Source organism: Choloepus didactylus, chromosome 12, assembly GCF_015220235.1.
Source record: "Choloepus didactylus isolate mChoDid1 chromosome 12, mChoDid1.pri, whole genome shotgun sequence".
In the NCBI taxonomy this organism is placed as follows: domain Eukaryota; kingdom Metazoa; phylum Chordata; class Mammalia; order Pilosa; family Megalonychidae; genus Choloepus; species Choloepus didactylus.
The window spans coordinates 29,816,028-29,823,672 of NC_051318.1; the positions used below are offsets into that span (position 1 = coordinate 29,816,028).

The window sequence follows — 7,645 nt, forward strand, 5'->3', positions numbered from 1 at the left end:
GCCTGGCTGCCACCACACTGTTCTGAAGGGGTTGAGCGTGTGACCCGGAGATGGAAGGGAATCCAGGAGCTGCCCCGATGTTTGAGGAGAGTGGGGCCGAGAAGGTGGTCTCCCCAATGTGTGGAAATGTTGGAGCACTCACTTAAGTGTTTGGAGAGGAACGGGCTGCCGAAAAGTCCCTTGGGAAGGGTTAGGCTCCCACTCTCTCAAGCCCCAAGGATGCAACATTGTTCTGTAAATGACTCTTGGACTTTGAAATCTAATGGACTTTGTCCTGTGGGTTTTAGGAACTGTTTTGCTCCTGTTAACCCTGTTTTCCTTACTGTTTCTCCTTATGGCAATGGAAATGTTTATCCTATGAATGTCCGCCCTTTGAATATTGGAAGCACATAACTTGTTCTAGGTTCACAGATCCACAGCTAGAGGGGAATTATGCCTTAGAACTGACCAAGCCTAAACTGATTTTGATGAGATTTTGTACTTAACTTTTGTTACTGAAATGATTTAAGTTTTTGTTATATTGTGATGGAATGAATATATTTTGTATTTGGAAAGATAATGTCATTTTGGGGTTCAGGGGGTGGAATGTGCCGGTTTGAGTGTATTGTGTCCCCCAAATGCCATTATCTTTGTGGTTTTGTGTGGGGCAGGTGTTTTGGTGATGGTTGGATTTGCTTGGAATGTGCCCCACCCAGCTGTGGGCAATGATTCTGACGAGATGTTCTCATGGAGGCGTGGCCCCACCCATTCGGGGTGGGCCTTGATTGGTGGAGCTACATAAATGAGCTGACTCGGGGGGAGGAAGAGAGTGCAGCTGGGAGTGATGTTTTGAAGAGGAGCAAGCTTGCTAGAGAGGAACGTCCTGGGAGAAAGCCGTTTTGAGGCCGGAGCTTTGGAGCAGATGCCAGATGCCTTCCTAGCTAACAGAGGTTTTCTGGAGGCCATTGGCCATCCTCCGGTGAGGGTACCCGATTGCTGATGTGTTACCTTGGACACTTTGTGGCCTTAAGACTGTAATTGTGTAGTGAAATAAACCCCCGTTTTATAAAAGCTTATCCATCTCTGGTGTTTTGCATTCTGCAGCATTAGCAAACTAGGACAGATTTTGGTACCAGAAGTGGGGTGATCAGCCTGCTACCTGGTGGCAGGTTGATTACATCGGACCACTTCCATCATGGAAAGGGCAGCGATTTGTTCTTACTGGAATAGACACATACTCCGGATATGGGTTTGCCTTCCCTGCACGACATGCTTCTGCCAAAACTACAATACGTGGACTTACAGAATGCCTCATCCACCGTCATGGTATTCCACACAGCATTGCTTCGGACCAAGGAACCCACTTCACAGCAAATGAAGTGAGGGAATGGGCACATGCTCATGGAATTCTGTGGTCTTACCATGTTCCCCATCATCCAGAAGCAGCTGGGTTGATAGAACGGTGGAATGGCCTATTGAAGACTCAATTATGGTGCCAACTAGGTGGCAATACCTTGCAGGGCTGGGGCAGTGTTCTCCAAGAGGCTGTGTATGCTCTGAATCAGCGTCCACTCTATGGTGCTGTTTCTCCCATAGCCAGGATTCATGGGTCCAGGAATCAAGGGGTGGAAACAGGAGTAGCACCACTCACTATCACTCCTAGTGATCCACTAGGGAAATTTTTGCTTCCTGTCCCTGCAAGTTTAAGCTCTGCTGGTCTACAAGTCTTGGTTCCAAAAGGAGGAGTGCTTCCACCAGGAAACACAACAATAATCCCATTGAACTGGAAGTTAAGGCTGCCACCTGGCCACTTTGGGCTTCTTATGCCTCTGAATCAACAGGCAAGTAAGGGGATTACTGTACTGGCTGGGGTGATTGATCCTGACTATCAAGGGGAAATAGCACTGCAACTACACAATGGAAGTAAAGAAGAGTTTTCCTGGCATACAGGAGATCCCCTGGGGCGTCTCTTAGTACTACCATGCCCCGTGATTCAAGTCAATGGAAAACTGCAACAACCCAATCCAGGCAGGACTACCAATGGCCAAGAAACTTCAGGAATGAAGGTTTGGGTCACCCCACCAGGCAAAGAACCACGGCCAGCTGAAGTGCTTGCTGAGGGTAAAGGGAACATGGAATGGGTAGTGGAAGAAGGTCGTGATAAATATGAACTACGGCCACGTGACCAGTTACAGAAACGAGGACTATGATGATATGAATATTTCCTCCTCGTTTTGTGATGATTATGTTTGTATTTGTCTGTGAAGAAAATATTTTTGCTTTCTTCTCTGTCTTATCCCCTTATCATATGGCATAAGCTGTAACGTTCATTTTGAAGATATGGTTTTAGGTGATGTGTATGACTGCCAAGTTGACAAGGGGTGGACTGTGATGGTTGGGTTCATGTGTCAACTTGGCTGGGTGGCCTAGCTGTCTGGTCAAGCGGGCACTGGCCTGACGATTCCTGTGAGGCTATTTGAGGCTGGTTGGTTTGTCGGATCATCAGTCAATTGACTGCAGCTGACTGATGACTCATCAAGGGGCGTGCTTCCACAGTGAGAGAATGCAATTGGCTGGATTTGGTCCGGGTGATCAGTTGGAGGCTTATAAGCCGGACGGTTAGAGAACCTTCACTTCTTCTTCAGCTGCTCAGTGAAGCTTTTCCTGGGGAGCTCGTCGAAGTCGCCAGTTCGTTTCCTGAGGAGTTCGTCAAAGTTGTCGGTTCGTTTCCTGAGGAGTTCTTCAAAGTTGCCGGTTCGTTTCCTGAGGAGTTCGTCAAAGTTGTCGGTTCGTTTCCCGAGGAGTTCGTTGGATGTCTTCCTTGGAGTTGACAGCTTGTTGACGGCTCTGCAGAATTTGGACTCGTGCGCTCCCGCAGTTGCGTGAGTCACTTTTACAATTTGATAATAAGAGACATCTCTCATTGATTCTGTTTCCAAGGAGAACCCTAACTAATACACCTTCTCTGCTCCCAAATCCCCTGATCTATTTTTTTAGAGAGAAAAGGGCTCACTAACTTATTTAAAGTCTGATCTCCCAAATGTTCTGAGTTCATGTCTCAGCTTGTTTATACGAATAGTATATTGATATATGTTTAACATTTGGCAGTACTTGTCCTATAAATATTGGGTGTGTTGCCATCAGTACTGTGTAGCAATTAAGACTGGAGCTGACTTCCCAGGTAGGTATCCTGCCTCTACCACTTACCAGCCGTGTGAGCCAAGACAAGTGACACCTCTTTGTTACTCAGTTCCCAAGATTGTGATATGAGATTAATCATCATACCTAATTTATATGTATGTTATGAAGATTAAATGAGATTCATGGAAAGCATTTGGAATTGTGCCTGGTATAGAGCAAACATTCAGTGTATGATAGCTATATAATTATTGTGATTGGATCTTTAATTTTAAGTTCTCTTCCATTGAGCAGGTATCAGGATCCAAATGTAATGATAGATATATTACAGTTTCTTTATTTCGAGAAAAGGGAAGCCAGTATGCCTGTTTTGGTTAGGAGGTGGAGCTAGACTGCCAGCCTATGTTTCACAAAGTGCTACAGTTCTAGTTGGAAGCTCTTCTCTCTGGATACCACCTTAACTTGTTCAAGAAGTGTGGTCAAAAAGAGAAGGACACATAAACTGTGAGGGACAGGAATGTCTGCATTCAGTTTGGTGTAGTGGAAAGAACACTGTCTAAGAGTGTGAGGATCTGACTTAGCTATGCAGTCTATTAACTGCATAGTTAACAATAACTTCCCCTCAGTTTTGCTTATTTATAAAGTGGAGATAATACCTTGATCAATCAATTTCCCAGGGTTATTTTGAAGATTAAATATGTTGGTAAATTTGAGTGACCTACAAAGACTATACACATGTAAATTGTGATTTGTTCTTTCTCTCTGTTTTGGTTTAAGCCTGAAACAGGCAGTGAGGAATTCCAGAAGGTGGACAGAAATATTTTCCTCCCTCAAAACCAGTAAGGTGTGTTGTAAATTCTCTACGTGCTAAGACAGAGATACATTCAGGGTTTGTTACTCTTTTTTTTTTTTTTAAATCTGGAATATAAATCCACCTTAGGAAAGTTGCTGTCCCAATTAAGAAATGCTTTCATACATGTATTTATGTAAAACATATGCATAAAACAAAAACTTTGATGTCATTCTCCAAATTTCAAATAATTTTCAAAAAGTATAAGTTAAAATAAGAAAAAAGAATTATCTTCTTAATTCTAACTTCTCTTTACTTTCTCTGTAATGGAGATCAGCTCTGACCATGTAGCAAGCACCTTTGACATCCTTGTTTCCTGTGTCACGTGTTAAGAATATGGGAACCTTCCTTTGTCGTATATACCCCAAGTGACTTTAAATGGATGGCAGAACCCACCCCTTACCTGGAAGGCTCCTAGGCTTTGTGAGCTCCTTGAGAGCAGGGTCCATGTCACTCATCAGCCTCAAGCCCTATCTTTGGTTCTATACAGGTAGTTAGTAAAAGTGTGTTTGCTGAAGTGAACCGAACTGCCAAACTTAGTCAATCAATCCATCCTTCACGACGTGATGCTACTATCAAAACTGGGTGGCTGTTAACAAGGCCACTGAGGAGATAAACTGACAGTGCCATTCAACATGAGGAAAAAAGACCATTCTGCTGCCGTGAGGATAAGTCCACTGTTGAGTTCCCATCAGTTAACTGATATCTCCATTTTAGAACTACTCAAGATCTGCTCTCAGCCATCTGACCATACCCTTTTCAAAAAAGCAGTTTTATTGAGATACATTCACACACCATATAATCCATCCAAAGTGTACAATCCATAGCTTGCAGTATATTCATAGAGTTGTGTATTCATCACCACAATCAATTTTAGAACATTTTCATTACTCCAAAAAGAAAAAAAATCCATACTCATTTATGTCCCCTTATTATCGACTTTTAGCATTAGTGTGGTATTTTTGTTACAACTGATGAAAGAATATTAAAATAGTACTGTTAACCATAGTCCATAGTTTGCATTAGGTGTATTTTTCCCATTTACCACTCTATTGTTAACCCCTTGTAATAGTGATGTACATTTTTTCTAGTTCATGAAAGAACATTCTTGTATTTGTACTATTAACCATAATCGTCATCCACAGCAAAGTTCACTATGTTATATAGTCCCACATTTTATCTTCTCTCTCTCCTTCTAATGACATATACAACCCTAAACTTCCCCTTTCAACCACAATCACACACATAATTCATCACTGTTAATTGCACTCATAATAATGTGCTCCCATAACCTCTATCCATCACCAAACATTTACAATCAGCCTAATTAAAAATTCTGCACAAATTAAGCATCAGCTCCCCATTCTCGATCTTTATTCTATCTCCTGGTAACCTATATTCTAGATTTTAATCCTATGAGTTTGCTTATTAGGATTAGATCATATTAGTTAGATCATACACTATTTGTCCTTTTGTATCCCGCTTATTTCACTCAATATAATGTCCTCAAGTTTCATCCATGTTTTTGCATGCTTCAGGACTTCATTCCTTATTACTGTTGAATAATATTCCATCATATGTATATACCACATTTTGTCTCCCCATTCATTGGTTGATGGACACTTGGGTTGCTTCCATCTTTTGGCAATAGTGAATAATGCTGCTATGAACACTGGTGTACAAATGTCTGTTCACTTTCCTGCTTTCACTTCTTCTGGGTATATACCTAGTAATGGGATTGCCAGATCATATGGCAATTCTATACTTAGCTTCCTGAGGAACTGCCCAACTGCCTTCCACAGTGGCTGCACCATTTTACATTCCCACCAGCAGTGAATGAGTGTTCCTTTTCTCCACATCCTCTCAAACACTTAGTTTTCAGTTTTTTAATAGTGGCCATTCTAGTAGATGTGAAATGATATTTCATTGTGGTTTTGATTTGCATTTCCCTAATAGCTAGTGAAGTTGAGCATCTTTTCATGTGTTTTTTAGCCATTTTTATTTCCTCTTTGGAAAAATGTCTATTCAAGTCTTTTGCCCATTTTAAATTGGGTTGTTTGTCCTTTTATTGTTGAGTTATGGGGTTTCTTTATATATTCTGGATATTAAACCCTTATTGAATAGTTGGTTTCCAAATATTTTCTCCCGTTGATTAGGCTGCTGTTTCACTTTCTTGACAGAGTCCTTTGATGCACAATAGTATTTAATTTTGAGGAGGTCCCATTTATCTATTTTTTCTTTCATTGCTTGTGCTTTGGGTGTCAAGTCTGAGAAACCATTGCCTACCAAAAGATCTTGAAGATGCTTCCCTAGGCTATATTCTTTTTAGTCTTCTACTCAATGTTCCCTTTTTCATCCAAGTACATACTTCCAGAAGGTAGTTCTGGATTTCATATTCCTCTGTATTCTGTAGCATAGTGCTATATACATATAGGTAGCATTCCACAAATACCTGTTTGGGCAACCAGGTGTGACCACCCACTCCAGACAGAAGTGACCTTTACATTCTGAAAACAATGTGCTTGTATTTTCTGGGGCATAGGAGGGAAAGCAGTCTGGGTTGCTAGTTGACCATGTTTGTTGCTCCCCTCAAACATACAGCTCTCCTGCTTCTGTTAAGGAAGCTGAGTGGTCTGAGCCAGCAAGAACACATCTTGATTTAGAATTCTCAAGGCCTGTCACTCTGCTCAGTTTCTTTGCTGTCAAAAACAATGGAAGAGCCTTTCTGGGACACAACCACCATCCAGGTGATGCCAAACCAGTCCCCCACGGGAACATGATGCCACTTGCTGTAGCAGCTACTGCATGCCTCCGGCCAACAGCAGTACACACAGCCTTCTCTGTCAGGAGCTCAATGGCCTGGGGAACCACACATCTTCGAGGCCCATGAGGAACCCCTAAACATGATGGAATCTGACCATTTTCTGCAAGTATGATGGTAAAATCCCAGCCACAGGCCACCTGTTGGATGGGACAGACAAGGAGGGGCATGCAGGGGGTAAAATACAGAACGTTTGTGTGACCAAGTCCCAGTTGCCCATCTTTGTTCAAGCCACAGAGAAAAAGGCCTCCTCTATCTGTGACAACTGTAGAGTGGCCCCCTCCTCCTGTAATCCTTCTGACACATCCAGGTTGACAGAAGTCATTCAGTTGCTGGGCAAAAGCACATCGCGTGTGTGGCCAAGGCCATGTTGCCCACAGCCATCTGCACCACCGGGGAAAAGTGTGGTCGCTGCAGGGGTGGCAGCCAAAGTGCAAGGCCCGCTTGCCATCTGATCATACCCTTTTGAAAGGAGACTAACTCACAGACATCAAGTCCCTTGGAAGGACAGTCAAAACCAAGATGAGAAAAATGTAAAGATTTATAATCATCTATTAATGTAACTTTGGGCTTGCTGCCTAATTCCCCCTAGGTCTTTCCTGATTTCTTTTTAGATTCTAGGAATATAGAAAAAAATATATTTTCAAGGCAGGCTCAACTAGCATTCCACAAATATGTAACGGAGTGAGTGTTCATGTTTGACAGATCCTATTTGAATTTTTCCACATTTATATTTCATATGGTAAAGCTTTTTAGCCGTAGGGAGATAGTCAGAGCTGATTTGTCCCGAGGCATTGATAAGACTACTTTCACTGCCCTAAAAACTTTTTTAGTGTGATTTTAGGGATGGCTAAAAC

The 7,645-nt window shown here is 42.3% G+C and overlaps 1 pseudogene; it reads right to left on the bottom strand.

Annotated features, from left to right (window-relative positions):
* Positions 1-6,387: 6,387 nt before the first annotated feature.
* On the bottom strand, positions 6,388-7,239 carry LOC119506798 (annotated as a pseudogene).
* Between the last annotated feature and the right edge of the window lie 406 nt (positions 7,240-7,645).